The sequence below is a fragment of the Dryobates pubescens genome, chromosome 37 (genome assembly GCF_014839835.1).
Source record: "Dryobates pubescens isolate bDryPub1 chromosome 37, bDryPub1.pri, whole genome shotgun sequence".
Taxonomy (NCBI): Eukaryota; Metazoa; Chordata; class Aves; order Piciformes; family Picidae; genus Dryobates; species Dryobates pubescens.
Window position 1 is genome coordinate 3088570 of NC_071648.1, and position 17536 is coordinate 3106105.

At 53.4% G+C, this 17536-nt stretch overlaps 1 protein-coding gene across 21 annotated transcripts in view; it reads right to left on the bottom strand.

The window, feature by feature from the left end:
• MAP2 (microtubule associated protein 2) overlaps positions 1–17536 on the bottom strand; it is a 225683-nt gene that overhangs the window by 97597 nt on the left and 110550 nt on the right. For all 21 annotated transcript variants that reach the window (XM_054177052.1, XM_054177060.1, XM_054177061.1 and 18 more), the window contains one exon: positions 8564–8624. The gene's annotated coding sequence lies outside the window, so the exon portion shown is untranslated. The remainder of the gene's footprint in view (positions 1–8563; positions 8625–17536) is intronic.

The window sequence follows — 17536 nt, forward strand, 5'->3', positions numbered from 1 at the left end:
GAGACCTGATGGAGAGAGTCCAAGGGAGAGCCAGGAGGATGCTTAGGGGACTTGAGCATCTGCCCTGTGAAGAGAGACTGAGAGCCCTGGGGCTGTTGAGTCTGGAGAAGAGAAGGCTGAGAGGGGATCTGATCAGTGTCTCTCAATAGCTGAGGGCTGGGGGACAAGTGGAGAGGGCCAAGCTCTTGTGGGTGCTGCACAGCAATAAGCTAAGGTCCAATGGAGACAAACTTGACCAGAGAAGGTTTCAGCTCAAGATGAGGAGAAACTTCTTTGCAGTGAGGGTGACAGAGGCCTGCAGGTCTGCAGGCTGCCCAGAGAGGTTGTGGAGTCTCCTTCTCTGGAGCCTTTCCAACCCCACCTGGATGCATTTCTGTGCAGCCTACCCTGGGTGCTGCTGCTCTGCAGGGGGCTTGGACTGGCTGATCTCTGGAGGTCCCTTCCAGCCTCTAATGTTCTGTGATTCTCTATCTATCACAAGGTATGTAGCAAGTCATTGACACCAGCCTGACTCCACAGCCACATCCCAGGTCTCTCTGCCATTAAACCACCCTGGTCAAGCCCCTGCTCATTTCTGCTGGTTAAATTGGCTGCAGATGTGTGAATGTAGAAGCAATCCAACACTGCTTGCTCCCTAATTCCCTCGCTGTGTTTGTGCTCTGGTTTCCTCTCCCTGCCTGCCTGCTGTGTCTGGCCACATCCCTAGCTGTGAATCCCACCAGCCAAGTCCTATCCTCTCTGACAGAAGATACCTCAGTTCCTACCTACCACCTTAGCACACCCACAGAGGGCTGAGAGGAGAGAGAAGATATTAATGTCTCTATGAAGTGAAATGCTAGGAGAGGAGCTCAGCCCTTATTCCTTATGTTTGGCAGTGTCCTGGTGATCTGCTCAGTACCTGTGGAGCCCCCATGCAGCCCAAGCACATGCTCCTTCTGCCCAAATTAAGTGTAAAAGCAAACACAGGCAGAGGAGGAAACAGCTGCTGGTTAAACTACAGTGAGGTCACTGCAGAGAGGACACTGAAAGTCGCTGAGAAAATACTACAGTTGTGGTTTGAAGGTGGAAATTTTGCCCCTTTCCTCTGCTGAGACCTCCCCTGCAGTGCTGTGTGCAGGTCTGGAGCCCTCAGCACAGGAAGGACATGGACCTGATGGAGAGGGTCCAGAGGAGGCCATGAAAATGCTCAGGGGGTTGGAGCAGCTCTGCTCTGAGGACAGGCTGAGGGAGCTGGGGGTGTTCAGCCTGGACAAGGCTCCAGGGAGACCTAAGAGCAACCTGCCAGGACCTGAAGAGGGCTCCAAGAAGGCTGCAGAGAGACTGTTTGCAAAGGCCTGCAGGGACAGGGACCAGGGGCAATGGCTTCAAAGTAGAGCAGAGCAGATTGAGATTGGATGTGAGGAAGAAGTTCTGCACCATGAGGGTGGTGGAACACTGGCACAGGTTGCCCAGGGAGGTGGTTGAGGCTCCATCCCTGGAGCTATTCAAGGTGAGGCTGGAGAGGGCTGTGGGCAACCTGATCTAGTTGGGGATGTCCCTGCTGACTGCAGATGGATTTGGACTGGATGACCTTTAGGAGGCCCCTTCCCACCAACCCAGACCCTTTTATGCTGCTATGATTCTCTCTCCCATTTCCCAGCATGAGCCAAGGAGTCTGAGCTCCTCACTCCAGGGACAACCCTGGTCTCACCAGAGTGCTGCCTCACCGTTATACCTGCACCCATCCCTGCAGGTTTGACTCTTGGGGGTCTGGCCATACCCTTCTGTGTGAGCACAGCAGTGATCTCATGCAGATTAGCCACTTGGTTGCTCGCATGATGGCAGCTGGGGAGGTGAATCAGGGAGCATCAGCAGGAATCACAGCCAGAGCTGCCACACGCCGTGCCCGGCGCCCAGGCGTGCCAGCAGCGAGCCAGCCTTGATCCTGCTGTGTCTGACTCTGCTTTCATTGCACTCATCAAACACAAATACAATCCTTCTGCCTTCTCCCCCTTCTGAGCAGCAAAACTGGTGCAGGGCTCATGGCATGAGCAAGCAGAAGGTTGTTATTTTGTTTTGCACGAGTCATAACTAAACCAAGGAGCCCAGGGAGCTGTGACTGAGAGTAAGCACTCAGTCCCCCATGGCAGGGGAGGTTGGAGCTGGATGATCCTTGAGGTCCCTTCCAACCCTGACAATGATTCTATGCTGCAGAAAAATCTTCCCTGCATAGCTACAAATAACATCATCAATTCACTGCTGAGAAAGGACTACTGAGCAAAGTGCTAATGGAGTCCCCCAGGGATCAGAGCTGGGTCCAGTACTGTTCAACACCTTCATCAATGACATTGATGAGGGGACAGACAGACAGAGCCTGCTCAGCAGGTTTGGTGATGATACCAAACTGGGAGGCTTGGCTGAGACACCTGAAAGCTGTGAGGCCATTCAGATGCTTGGACAGACTGAGAGCTGGGCAGAGAGGAACCTGATGAGGTTCAACAAGGAGAAGTGCAGAGTCCTGCAGCTGGGGAGGAAGAAAAAACTGCAGCAGGACAGGTTGGGAGGGGATCTGCTGGAGAGCAGCCCTGTGGAGAAGGAGCTGGGAGTGCTGGTGGACAAGTTCTGCATGATACAGCAATGTGCCCTGGGGGGCAAGAAGGCCAAGGGGATCCTGGGGTGCATTGAGAGGAGTGTGTCCAGCAGAGCCAGGGAGGGTCTCCTCCCCCTCTACTCTGCCCTGCTGAGACCTCACCTGGAATATTGCATCCAGCTCTGGGCTCCCCAGTTCAGGAGGAACAAGGATCTGCTGGAGAGAGTCTTTGGAGGGCTACAAGGATGCTGAAAGGACTGGAGCCCTGCCTGGTGAGGAGAGGCTGAGAGCCCTGGGGCTGTTTAGTCTGGAGAACAGAAGACTGAGAGGGGATCTGATCAATGTCTATCAATACCTGAGGCAGGAAGGAAGGGACAGGCTCTGCTCACTTGTGCTCTGGGATACAACAAGGGGCAATGGATGAAAACTACAGCACAGGACAGGAGGTTCCACCTCAACATGAGGAGGAACCTCTTCACTGTGAGGCTCCCAGAGCCCTGGAGCAGTCTGCCCAGGGAGGTTGTGGAGTCTCCTTCTCTGGAGCCTTTCAGTCCCTGTCTGGATGTGTTCCTGTGTGCCCTGTGCTGGATTCTCTGCTCCTGCTCTGGCAGGGGGTTGGACTCGATGAGGTCCCTTCCAATCCCTAACATCCTCTGCTCCTGTGATCTACAGCAAACACCCCACCCAGACATGGCAAGAGGCAGAACAACCAACAACTTCATGGCTTCCTAAGAAACATAGAATACATAGAATAGAACAGAATAAACCTGGTTGGAAGAGACCTTCAAGATCATCGTGTCCAACCCCTCAACCAATCCAACACCACCTAAACAACTAACCCATGGCACCAAGCACCCCATCAAGTCTCCTCCTGCACACCTTCAGTGATGGTGACTCCACCACCTCCCCAGGCAGCCCATTCCAATGGGCAATCACTCTCTCTGTATAGAAGTTTTTCCTAACATCCAGCCTGTCCTGATGCCTTCTGGCTGAGAATTCCAGGATGCTCTGGAAAAGAATGAAGACAACAAACTGTGTCTGTGATGCCAGGCTCTCCGTTTTCACCCCAGGATCTCACTTGCACATGAATTGTCTGGCATAGACTATCCTCTCCCAACCTAACTATCCCAGCTGCCCAAGGTCTCCTGGCCAGAGCCTGGACTGAATTCTCTCTTCCTGCTTCAGAAGGGACCAAAGTCTCAGAGGCATGAAGAAGAGGAGAGCAATGACTCATCTGAAGGATGACAACTGGAGTAGTTTTTGGTCACGATTCTGAAGAGAGTTTTCTTTCATCAACTGTGCTGGAAAGAACATCATGAGTCAAGCATCTGTTGTTCTCCCAAGCTTTGCTGCTCAACACAAATGAATCTGTGCCTCTCCAGCTCCCCACCACTCCTATTACTCCCACTCTCTCCTTCCAAAGCATGTTTACTAACACAACTGCTTCAATACACATAACTCAGCCTCAGCTCCCAGCCTCAGGTGCCCCAGCACTGGGCTTGCAATGGTCAGGCCTTTCAGAATCACAGAAACAATGAGCTTGGAAAAGAGTCTCAGCATCACCAAGTCCCAGCCCAGAACCCTACTCTACAAGGTTCATCCCTAAACCAGAGCCCCAAGCACCACATCCAAACCACCTTGCAACACATCCAGGCTTGGGGACTCCACCACCTCCCTGGGCAGCACATCCCAATGGCCAATCTCTCTTGCTGGGAAGAACTTTCTCCTCACCTCCAGCCTAAACCTCTCCTGGCACAGCTTGAGACTGTGGCCTCTTGTTCTGGTGCTGCTTGCCTGGGAGAAGAGACCAACCCCCACCTGGTTACAACCTCCCTTCAGGGAGTTGGAGAGAGCAAGAAGGTCTCCCCTGAGCCTCCTCTTCTCCAGGCTAAGCAACCCCAGCTCCCTCAGCCTCTCCTCACAGGGCTGTGCTCCAGACCCCTCCCCAGCTTTGTTGCCCTTCTCTGGACACCTTCCAGCAGCTCAACATCTTTCCTAAACTGAGAAGCCCAGAACTGGACACAGGACTCCAGGTGTGGCCTAACCAGTGCTGAGCACAGGGCACAATGACCTCCCTGCTCCTGCTGGCCACACTGTTCCTGATGCAGGCCAGGACGCCATTGGCCTTCTTGGCCACCTCTTGCATCCAAGAAGTTGAGGAGATGATTAGCAAAACCTCCTGCAACCCCTGCCTGCCAGTTCCTGCCTGAACAACTTTGCTGCTTGGCTGTAAAAAGTTTTTAGCATCTACTGGTGACTCAGCCTGACAGGTAGGATTATTACTAACACCATCAACAAGCACACCTGAATCCTTTCAAAATGAAGCAAATGCTACCTCTGATAGCTGATAAACACCACACAGTGTTCTGCCTCTGTGGGCTGTGTACAGAACAGGTGTTTTGAAACAGGAGATGGTGCAGAGCAACAAGGATGATGAAGGCAGGCAGTGGAACATCTTCCTCATGGGGAGAACCTGAGGGAGCTGAGGGAGCTTGGAGAGGAGGAGCCTGAGAGGTGGCCTCAGTGCTGTTGCTAAAGCTGTGCAGGGGCAGTGCCCAGAGGCTGGAGCCAGGCTCTGCTGGGGGATGCCCAATGCCAGCACCAGGGGCAGTGGTGGAAGCTGAGGCAGAGGAAGTGCCATGGAAACAGGAGGAAGAGTTTTTTGCTCTGTGAGGGTGACAGAGCCCTGCAGCAGGCTGCCCAGGGGGGTTGTGGAGTCTCCCTCCCTGGAGGTATTCCAACCCCACCTGGATGTGTCCCTGTGTGACCTGCTCTAGGTGATGCTGCTCTGGCAGGGGGGCTTGGACTGGATGATCTCTGGAGGTCCCTTCCAGCCCCTAACATTCTGTGACTCAAGCAATGGCTACCAGGATAATCAGATGACAGGAGGTCAGAGATGTCTGGATCACAAAATCCATGACAGCCCTCATCTCAAAGGAGGAACAAGGCAGATTGATGCCAAGGGATAAACATTCTGTGAGTCTGTGATCCCATAGGGCATTCCTAAGAGCCTGGCTGGGGTGCTTGGTGCCATGGCTTAGTTGATGAGATGGTGTTGGGTGATAGGTTGGACTGGATGATCTCTGAGGTCTTTTCCAACCTGGTTCATTCTATTCTATTCTATTCTATTCTATTCTATTCTATTCTATTCTATTCTATTCTATTCTATTCTATTCTATTCTATTCTGCTCTATTCTATTCTGCTCTATTCTATTCTATTCTGCTCTATTCTATTTTATCCTGCTCTATTCTATCCTATTCTACTCTATTCTTTTCTACTCTACTCTATTCCATTCTATCCTATCCTATCCTATCCTATCCTATCCTACCCTACCCTACCCTACTCTATTCTATTCTATTCTATTCTATTCTATTCTATTCTATTCTATTCTATTCTATTCTATTCTATTCTATTCTATTCTAACACAAAGGAGGAAAACCCAAAGGCTAGTTTGGGACAAGGACACTGTGGCTAGTGATAAGTTTGAGCTCAAAGTGAGAGGCTCCCTGCAGGTGAGACTGCTGAGCAGCCTTCCAGTTGGCACAGGACTGTTTCTAAGAGGATGAAGGAGGATTGCATCACAGAATCAGAGAATGTCAGGGGCTGGAGAGGACCTTCTTGTGGCCTTTCAGTATCTGAAGGGGGCTACAGGAAAGCTGGGGAGGGACTTTTGAGGGTGTCAGGGAGTGATAGGACTGGGGGGAATGGAGCAAAACTAGAAGTGGGGAGATTGAGATTGGCTGTTAGGAAGAAGTTGTTCCCCATGAGGGTGGTGAGAGCCTGGCAGAGGTTGCCCAGGGAGGTGGTGGCAGCCTCATCCCTGGAGGTTTTTCAGGCCAGGCTGGATGTGGCTGTGAGCAAGCTGCTGTAGTGTGAGGTGTCCCTGGGCATGGCAGGGGGTTGGAGCTGGCTGATCCTTGAGGTCCCTTCCAACCCTGACAGCTCTGTGATTCTAAGAAGCCAGGGGGCACTCCCCAGCTGTACTCTTTTATTTCAAGAGCAATAGTTCAGGGCTGTCAGTTAAAGAAGGGACCTGCAGAGGCAGTTTAAGACTGACACAGTTTGTTGTCTGGAGTGTTAACTTCATCATCAGTGGAATCTTCCCCACGAGGCAGTGGTGGGTGCAGTAACACTGCCCAGCACTTTAAGTCGAGGAGGCTAATTTAATCCTTCATTTACTACTTGCATGCTGCTGCAAGGGTACTCTGGGGCCATGGGAAAAATTCCTCAAGCATGAAGGATCACTGTAAAGCAGCCTTCTGCTGCCCTTCACCCTGGCAGACACTGGCTGGGAGCCAGCCTGCAGCCCTGCTGGGTCGCTGCCTGTGCTCCCTCCCCCTGACGTGAGAAAATGCTGGGGCAGCTTCTGTCCTCCCCCAGCTCTCCATGCAGAAGGTGAATGCTCCTTCCCAAGCTGCTGGGCTGCTTGTCCCAGGCTTTCCAAAAGGAGGGGCTGGCACTCAGTGCAACAACACCAACGAAACCTAAACCCAGAATCACAGAGTGTTAGGGGCTGGAAGGGACCTCCAAAGCTCAGCCACTCCAGACTCCCTGCCAGAGCAGCATCACCTAGAGCAGGTCACACAGGAACACATCCAGGTGGGGTTGGAAGATCTCCAGAGAGGGAGACTCCACAACCCCCCTGGGCAGCCTGCTCCAGGCCTCTGTCACCCTCACAGGGGAAAAAATTCTTCCTCCTGTTTCCATGGCACTTCCTCTGCCTCAGCTTCCACCACTGCCCCTGGTGCTGGCATTGGGCATCCCCCAGCAGAGCCTGGCTCCAGCCTCTGGGCACTCACCCTGCACAGTCTCACAGTCTCACAGTATAACTAAGGTTGGAAGAGACCTTGAGGATCATCAAGTCCAACCTGGCACCCAGCACCTCATGACTAAACCATGGCACCAAGTGCCACATCCAATCCCCTCTTGAACACCTCCAGGGATGGGGACTCCACCACCTCCCTGGGCAGCACATCCCAATGGCCAATCTCTCTTGCTGGGAAGAACTTCTTCCTAACCTCCAGCCTAAACTTCCCCTGGCACAGCTTGAGACTGTGTCCTCTTGTTCTGGTGCTGCTTGCCTGGGAGAAGAGACCAACCCCCACCTGGCTACAACCTCCCTTCAGGGAGTTGTAGAGAGCAATGAGGTCTCCCCTGAGCCTCCTCTTCTCCAGGCTAAGCAACCCCAGCTCCCTCAGCCTCTCCTCACAGGGCTGTGCTCCAGACCCCTCCCCAGCTTTGTTGCCCTTCTCTGGACACCTTCAAGTCTCTCAATGTCCTTCTTGAACTGATGAGCCCAGAACTGGACACAGGACTCAAGGTGTGGCCTGACCAGTGCTGAGCACAGGGCACAATGACTTCCCTGCTCCTGCTGGCCACACTATTCCTGATGCAGGCCAGGATGCCACTGGGCTACTTGGCCACCTGGGCACACTGCTGGCTCGTGTTCAGCTGCTATCAACCAGTACCCCTAGGTCCCTCTCTGTTTGGCAGCTCTCCAGCCACTCTGCCCCCAGCCTGTAGCTCTGTTGCTGTGGCCAAAGTGCAGCCCCTGGCACTTGGATGTGTTGAATGCCATCTTGATACTTCCTGGCTGCCCCTGGAAGACCTGTGCTGCTGAGGGCCACGGTTTAGTGGTGGCCCAGCAGTGGTGACTCGCTGCAGCCAAACCAGAGCAGCAGGCAGCAACACCCTCACCCCTCTCAGCTGCTGTGTCTTTCCAGCAGCATCACCTTAGGACCTTCCCACCCAGACCTGTAAGGAGGTTCCTGCTAAGCCAAACGAGTGCTGCACTGGCTATGTGCATGGTGGCTCAGACAGCATTAGGCCTTCAAAATAAACCCCAAGGAGATTAACAAAAGGGGGAACCAACCCCAGCAGTATGAAGTGATCCAGACACTAAAGGAGTTCTCTTTTTGTTCTTTTCTCAGGCCTCCTTGGTTTGTGGAAGCTGCATCCTCATGAAACTATGATGGCAAGTGAAAAGGTCGTACCTGTTTAAGCAGATGATAGGGATGCTGTGGCTGGCTGTTAAACAAGGGCAGCTCTCAGTTCCTGGAGAGAAACAGAGGAATGCACACTCAGGTTAGTCTCTGTGCAGTGAATGCAGCATGAACTCAACACCAGAATCAGAGAATCAGAGTCACAGAATCAGAGAATCAGAGAATCAGAATCACAGAATCATAGAGTCATAGAGTCAGAGAATCATAGAGTCAAGAGTCAGAGAATCAGAGAGTCAGAGAGTCAGAATCACAGAATCAGAGAATCAGAATCTCAGAATCAGAGAATCATAGAGTCATAGAATCATAATCACAGAATCATAGAGTCAGAGAGTCACAGAATCAGAGAATCACAGAATGGTCTGGGTTGGAAGTGACCTCCAAAGCTCATCCAGCCCAAGCCCCTCTGCAGTCAGCAGAATAGAATAAACCAGGTTGGAAGAGACCTTCAAGATCATGGTGTCCAACCTATCATCCAACACCACCTAATCAACTAACCCATGGCACCAAGCACCCTATCAAGTCTCCTCCTGAACACCTCCAGTGATGGTGACTCCACCACCTCCTCAGGCAGCCCATCCCAAAGGGCAATCACTCTCTCTGTGTAGAACTTCCTCCTAACCTGCAGCCTAAACCTCTCCTGGTGCAGCCTGAGACTGTGTCCTCTTGTTCTGGTGCTGGTTGCCTGGGAGAAGAGAACAACCTCTGCCTGGCTACAACCTCCCTTCAGGTAGTTGTAGAGAGCAAGAAGGTCTCCCCTGAGTCTCCTCCTCTCCAGGTTAAGCAACCCCAGCTCCCTCAGTCTCTCCTCACAGGGCTGTGCTCCAGACCCCTCACCAACTTTCTTGCCCTTCTCTGGACACCTTCCAGCAAGTCAACCTCCTTCCTAAACTGAGGGGCCCAGAACTGGACACAGGACTCAAGGTGTGGCCTAACCAGTGCAGTGTACAGGGGCACAATGACCTCCCTGCTCCTGCTGGCCACACTGTTCCTGATTCAGGCCAGGATGCCACTGGACCTCCTGGCTGCCTGGGCACACTGCAGGCTCATGTTCAGCCTACCATCAACCAGCACCCCCAGATCCCTCTCTGCCTGGCTGCTCTCAGCCACTCTGCCCCCAGCCTGTAGCACTGCCTGGGGTTGCTGTGGCCAATGTGCAGAACCTGGCACTGGGATGTGTTCAACCTCCTGCTGTTAGGTTTCAGAGGGTTGTGATAGCAGCTCAATGGCAAGTGACTGCTCCCCCTTAGCTCAGAGGCTGGCAGCAGAGCTGTACCATTCCCTTGCACGCAATGATTAGCTCCATTAAGGGAGGCTGCAGGCAGCATCAGTGCTGCCCACCTGCAGGATGAGGAGGGATGGAAAATACCCAGCTAATTCAATTGGCTCAGGCTCAGCAGAAAGATCAATGCCCTTGACAGCTGAGTGCTCAGCACTCCCTGTCCCAGCAGCCCTCTGATGTGCCACTGGTGCAAGCAGCCTCTTGGAAGAGGCAAAGGCAGAAGCAGAAGACAGAGGCATTCCACAGGCACCTTCACAGAAGGATGGGCACACAGGCAACACCAAAGCCAGATGGCCAGGTGGCATTTTTGCCCTAAAGTAGCATCACAGCATCACAGAATTGTCAGGGACCTCAAGGATCATTCTGTTCCAACCCCCCTGCCCTGTGCAGGGACACCTCACACTACAGCAGCTTGCTCACAGCCACATCCAGCCTGGCCTGAAAAACCTCCAGGCATGAGGCTGCCACCACCTCCCTGGGCAATTTATTCCAGTATCTCACCACCTTTACCTTGCAGACTAAGGTTCTTGGTTGGACTTGGGGATCCTGAGGGTCTTTTCCCACCTGAATGTTTCTGTTATTACAGTGAAGAACTTCTTCCTGACATCCAATCTGAATCGACCCACTTTGAGTTTTGCTCCATGCCCCCCAGGGGAGGGGAAGGGAGGGGAAGGGAAGGGAAGGGAAGGGAAGGGAAGGGAAGGGAAGGGAAGGGAAGGGAAGGGAAGGGAAGGGAAGGGAAGGGAAGGGAAGGGAAGGGAAGGGAAGGGAAGGGAAGGGAAGGGAAGGGAAGGGAAGGGAAGGGAAGGGAAGGGAAGGGAAGGGAAGGGAAGGGAAGGGAAGGGAAGGGAAGGGAAGGGAAGGGAAGGGAAGGGAAGGGAAGGGAAGGGAAGGGAAATCTATCTTTTACAGGAGCATTTCCCCTTTCTTTCCTTTTGGGTGACATTTGCCATCACCTCTCCAACACCACACCTGTGATGAAAATTATATGGACCAGGGGCTGTTCCTAAGCTCTTCTCTTCTCCCTGTGCTGGTATCCCAAGGGGTCTGCCCATCCCATCCACCCAAGGCCCTGACTGCCTTGCAGAGGTCTATTAGCTTCACCAAGCTGCCTGCAGAATGGCTCATTGAAGACTATCAACTCTTTAGTCTGGGAGCTCATCTCTTTCTACAGCTTCCCCCAGAGCAGCATGAGAGCAATGAGAAAAACCCCAAACTGCCTCAATTTGCTTTTAAGTATTCAGTGTTTTGCCCAGCAGGGCTTAAGACAAGGTCAGCCTGCAAACACTGGGGCTGCAAAAGGATTCTGTGCATCAACACCAAGGCTTCCCACACTGATCTCAGAGCTTTTTTCTTCTACACTGCACTCTCATTCTCCTCCCTACTTTACACCCCCCACATCTCCCCCCACCATGCATGGCCCTGGGCAGCAGAGGCTTAAAATGAGACAACAGACATTTTATCAACAGGATGCAAAGAAAAATAAGCTGGTATCTGCAGGGCAGGATGCACTACACATTTGTCATGCAGTTCCAAATGTGCTAGGGAATGAAAGGTCAAATAGAGCTGAATTTCAGCTGCTGCTGATGTGGGCAGTTAATGCCTTCAAAGCACTGCAGGGAAAGGAGGCAACCTCATGAGGTTCAACAAGGCCAAGTGCAAGGTCCTGCAGCTGGGTCAGGGCAACCCCAGGCACTGATACAGGCTGGGCAGGGACTGGCTGGAGAGCAGCCCTGGAGAAAAGGCCTTGGGGGTGCTGGGGGAGGAGAAGCTCAACAGGAGCCAGCAGGGAGCCAAGCAGAGCCTGGGCTGCAGCAAGAGAAGTGTGGCCAGCAGGGCCAGGGAGGGGATTCTGCCCCTCTGCTCCACTCTGCTGAGACCACACCTGGAGCTCTGTGTCCAATTCTGGATCCTCTATTCCAGGAAGGATCTGGAGGTGCTGGAAGGTGTCCAGAGAAGGGCCATGAGGATGAGCAGAGGGCTGGGGCTGCTCTGCTGTGAGGACAGACTGAGAGTTGGGTCCCCTCTCAGTCTTCTCTTCCAGTGCTCTGAGACCCTCACAGTGAAGAAGTTCCTCCTCGTGTTGAGCTGGAACCTCCTGTGCTGTACCTCCCATCCATTGCCCCTTGTCCCATGCCAGGGTGCAGCTGAGCAGAGGCTGTCCCCTCCCTCTTGTCCCCCAGCCCTCAGCTATTTCTAACCATTTCTCAGATCCCCTCTCAGTCTCTGGAGCCACTGCTGAACCGTTCCTGGGAATCAAGGTCAGCAGTGTCAGCACAGCTGGCTTGGGAGGGAAGAGTTTCCTCAGCCTCTTGGCACAGCAGCTACTTGGCTGCTTTAAGTGGCTGCCAGTTTGTAAGGAATAAAGAGAGGCAAGGGAGAAGGGCCAGGAAAGCCAAGGAGAACATCAGCACAGCAATATTTTCACACAGCAATATTTTCACAGCTTGCATCCAGCAGCCCAGCCAGGAGCCCAGGGGGGGTCTGCTTCAGGAGCCTCAGAGACAGTGCTGCATATGAAGGGGAAGTCTGGTGTCTGGGCTCTACAATGGCTTCATCTGATTCTATAACTAGCAGGGGAAGAAGCTGTCCTGATGACAACCACTGCTGAGGCATGCAAGGGCTTTTGCCCCCTTTGCTGCCACAGGCCTGTCATTCACACTCCACTGCTCCTAACCACAACCCAGCTTCCTTTGGAGCTGCTCAGGGAAGAAAGGGCTGGGGGCTGTGTCCCTGCCCTTGGCAGGATGGATTCTCAAGGCATGCTGCTTGGAAGATGTGCCACCTGCTAATTTATAGCTATGATTGATTGTCTATTGAGTTCCTATCAATTCTGATGATAGCTTAAGAGACTTCTGGAAATGAACTGCTGGCCTCTGGGTTGGGTTGGGTTGGGTTGGGTTTGCTTTGCTTTGCTTTGCTTTGCTTTGCTTTGCTTTGCTTTGCTTTGCTTTATTTTGTTTTGTTTTGCTTTGCTTTGCTTTGGTTTTGTTTTCACACACAGGATCACAGGATCAGAGGATGTCAGGGGTTGGAAGGGACCTCTGGAGATCATCAAGTCCAACCCCCTCTGCCAGAACAGGACCATGGAATCCAGCACAGGTCACACAGGAACACATCCAGACAGAACTTGAATGTCTCCAGAGAAGGAGACTCCACAACCTCTCTGGGCAGCCTCTTCCAGGGCTCTGGGACCCTCACAGTGAGGAAGTTCCTCCTGATGTTGAGGTGGAACCTCCTGTGCTGGAGTTTATAACCATTGCCCCTTGTCCTATCACAAAGTGCAACTGAGCAGAGGCTGTCCCTTCCCTCTTGACCCCCAACCCTCTTGTGTTGAGGTGGAACCTCCTGTGCTGCAGCTTACATCCACTGATCCTTATCCTATCACAGGGAGCAAGTGAGCAGAGGCTGTGCCCTCCCTCTTGACCCCCAACCCTCTTGTGTTGAGGTGGAACCCCCTGTGCTGCAGCTTACATCCATTGATCCTTATCCTATCACAGGGAGCAAGTGAGCAGAGGCTGTCCCTTCCCTCTTGACCCCCAACCCTCTTGTGTTGAGGTGGAACCTCCTGTGCTGCAGCTTAGATCCACTGATCCTTATCCTATCACAGGGAGCAAGTGAGCAGAGGCTCACTTGGTTGATTGGCTGATGGGTTGGACGCGATGACCTTGAAGGTCTCTTCCAACCTGGTTTATTCTATGTATTTCTATTCTATGTATTTCTATCCCTTCCCTCTTGACCCCCAGCCCTCAGATAATCTGCAGGGAGGGAAGAGAGGAGGGAAGAAGCTGGGACAAAGTGTGGGGACCCAGCACCACAAGCAAGATCGATGGCTGGGTAGAGCGACCTGCAGCGCTGCTAGGCATGGAGTCAGAGCAGCTGAAGATCTGCTGCCCAGGATCTTCCTCTAACTCAGCAGCTCTGCTCCCCTTGCAGATCCTCCTGTGCTGTGTATGCCAGGCAGACAGAAAATGTCCTCAGCACAACCTAGCTCCAAGAGTCAGCTTGGTTTTTCGGAGGTGTGATGGAAATGCAATGTAAGAGAGGAGAAACAGATGCCAGTTACTTTTCTCTTCACTTGGAGCTGGGTTTGCTTCTCATGTCAGTGTGACATTACAGCAGTTCAGGGCTGTCAGCTTCAGGAGGTGATTCTGAAGGGAAAGCAACAAAATTCCATTTCACAGCTTTGGAGAGTGAGAGACCTCCTGTGGGTAGCAGAGTGGGATACTGCCTGAGGCAGGGGGAAAACAGCCCCAAGCAGTGCTCCAGGCTTGGGGCAGCGTGGCTGGAAAGCTGCTGGCACAAAGGGACCTGGGGGTGCTAAGGGACAAGCAGCTGAAGAGGAGCCAGCAGTGTGCCCAGGTGGCCAAGAAAGCCAAAGGCCTCCTGGCTGGGATCAGCAATGCTGTGTCCAGCAGCAGCAGGGAGGGGATTGTCCCCTGGCACTCAGCTCTGGGCAGGCCACACCTCGAGTGCTGTGTCCAGTTTGGGGCACCTCAAGACAAGAGAGATGTGGAGGGGCTGGAACCAGGGCAGAGGAGGGCAAGGAAGCTGGGAAGGGCCTGGAGAAGAAATCTGATGGAGAGCAACTGAAGGAGCTGGGGATGGTTAGTGTGAAGCAGAGGAGGCTGAGGGGAGACCTCCTGGCTCTCTACAGCTCCCTGAAAGGAGGCTGTGGAGAGCTTGGTGCTGGTCTCTTCTCACAGGTCATTAACCATAGAACAAGGGGGAAGAGCCTCAAGCTGCAGCAGGGCAGCTTCAGACTGGACAGCAGGAAGAATTTTTTCCCATCCAGAGTGGTCAGGGCTTGGAATGTGCTGCCCAGGGAGGTGGTGGAGTCCCCAAGGCTGGCTGTGTTTGAAGGTGGTTTGGCTGTGGTGCCTGGGGCTGTGGTTTAGGGGTGATCCTTGCAGAGTAGTGTTCTGGGCTGGACTTGGTGATGCTGAGGCTCTTTTCCAACCTGAATGGTTCTGTGATTCTGTGACAACCAAAGGCTTTCAGCTCCTGCCTGCTATGACAAGGTCAGACACATTTCCCAGCCTCCCCCTAAGGCCCCATGGTGTGTAACTCCATAATCCTGGTGTAACCAAGGACCAAACATTCACAGCATGGCTGATAGCACAAACTACTTCTTTGCAGGGAGGGTGACAGAGCCCTGGAGCAGGCTGCCCAGAGATGCTGTGGAGTCTCCTTCTCTGGAGCCCTTCAAACCCCAGCTGGATGCATTCCTGTGCAGCCTCCCCTGGGTGATGCTGCTCTGGCAGGGGGGGTTGGACTGGATGATCTCTGGAGGTCCCTTCCAGCCTCTAATGTTCTGTGAAACTGTGATGCTGTGTTACATGCTTCCATCAGAGCAATGGCTCAGGCATCAGGGCTGCTCCAGAGGAGGCTGTATGGGAGCCCACAGAACCCTGGGGCTTGTCCACAGCTTTCTGGATGTTCTCTCTAATTTTAAATGCTCCAAAGTTAACTTGGGGGAGAGCAGGCTGTGCAGACCGTGTGGTACCCATGGCAACTGAGTTTAAGCTGCTGCTTTACACTAAGATGGATACATTCAAGCTAATAAAGCCCAAAGCACCAGACTGCAGGAAGAAGGGGCACAGAAGACATTGGCTAAATCACATCCTTGAAAGCAGGGCTCCCATTCTGTGGCAGATGTGCCACCAGAGATGGCCACAGGATGTTAGGGGTTGGAAGGGAACTCTGCAGATCATCGAGTCCAACCCCCCTGCCAGAGCAGGAGCAGAGAATCCAGCACAGGTCACACAGGAACACATCCAGACAGGGATGGAAAGGCTCCACAGAAGGAGACTCCATAACCTCTCTGGGCAGCCTCTTCCAGTGCTCTGTGAGCCTCACAGTGAAGAAGTTGCTCCTCCTGTTGAGGTGGAACCTCCTGTGCTGGAGTTTCCATCCATTGCCCCTTGTCCTATCACAGGGTGGTAACTGAGCAGAGCCTGTCCCTTCCTTCCTGACCCCCAGCCCTCAGCTATTGATAGACATTGATCAGATCCCCTCTCAGTCTTCTCCTCTCCACACTAAACATCCCCAGGGCTCTCAGCATCTCCTCACCAGGCAGTGCTGCAGTCCCTGAAGCATCCTTGCAGCCCTCCCTTGCACTCTCTCCAGCAGATCCCTGTCCCTCCTGAACTGGGGAGCCCAGAACTGGATGCAATATTCCAGGTGAGGTCTCAGCAGGGCAGAGCAGAGGGGGAGGAGAACCTCCCTGGCTCTGCTGGACACACTCCTCTCAATGCACCCCAGGATCCCCTTGGCCTTCTTGGCCCCCAGGGCACATTGCTGTCCCATGCAGAACTTGTTGCCCACCAGCACTCCCAGGTCCCTCTCCCCAGGGCTGCTCTGCAATGCCCGAGAGGAACTCAAATGCCATAAGGACATTGCCTGAAGACCTCCACCTGGCAGCACCCCAGCCTGGCAGCGCTGTGGCAGCACTGCCCACAGCCCAGAGTGCATCATGGCCTAAACATGAGCCAGCAGTGTGCCCAGATGGCCAAGAAGGCCAATAGCATCCTGGCCTGCATTAGGAATAGTGTGGCCAGCAGGAGCAGGGAGGTCATTGTGCCCTGTGCTCAGCACTGGTTAGGCCACACCTGGAGTCCTGGGTCCAGTTCTGGGCCCCTCAGGTTAGGAAAGATGTTGAGATGCTGGAAGGTGTCCAGAGAAGGGCAACAAAGCTGGGGAGGGGTCTGGAGCACAGCCCTGTGAGGAGAGGCTGTGGGAGCTGGGGTTGCTTAGCCTGGAGAAGAGGAGGCTCAGGGGAGACCTCATTGCTGTCTACAACTACCTGAAGGGAGGTTGCAGCCAGGCAGAGGTTGGTCTCTTCTCCCAAGCAACCAGCACCAGAACAAGAGGCCACAGTCTCAGGCTGTGCCAGGGGAGGTTTAGGCTGGAGCTGAGGAGAAAGTTCTTCCCAGAGAGAGTTGTTGGCCATTGGAATGTGCTGCCCAGGGAGGTGGTGGAGTCCCCATCCCTGGAGGTGTTCAAGAGGGGATTGGATGTGGCACTTGGAGCCATGGTTTAGTCATGAGGTCTGTGGTGCCAGGTTGGACTTGGTGATCTTTGAGGTCTGCTCCAGCCTTGGTGATTGTGTGACTCTCTGGAAGCTGTGTGCTGGTGCTGCTGTGGAGAGGACCTCCTCTCTTGGCTCGTGGTGGTGCTGACAGGCACATTGCACACCCGTGCCAGTCCTGCATGCAGGGCCCCATGCACAGGGCAGCCCTGCACAGCAAAGTCCTCAGAGGCTTTAAACCTTCTATCTTTTAAATCACCTCTAAACTGCTTAGGGCCATTTAGCAAGCCTGGAATCACTGTCACAGGGTGAAGTGGAATTAAGCAAATCTTCCAGCAGTTGGCAACTGGAAGCTTTTTGCTTGCTCTGCTGAGGATTTTCCAGGCACCCCCCCTGCCATCTCTTCCTTGAGGTCTGCCTGAAATCCCTGCTGCCACCTCCTGCACATCCCAGCCAGGCAGCAGCTACAAACTGCTTTCAGTCTAATCAGGTCATGTCATGCCATGTCAGGAGCTGCTAAACAGGACAACCAAGGAAAAAAAACCTCCCTCATTCAGCTTCAGAGGCTGTGGGGAAGTCTCTGAGGTGCCAGACCCCTCCCCAAAAAGACATCTACAGGCTGGACTTCAGGGCAGAGCTCAGCAGAGGAACCACA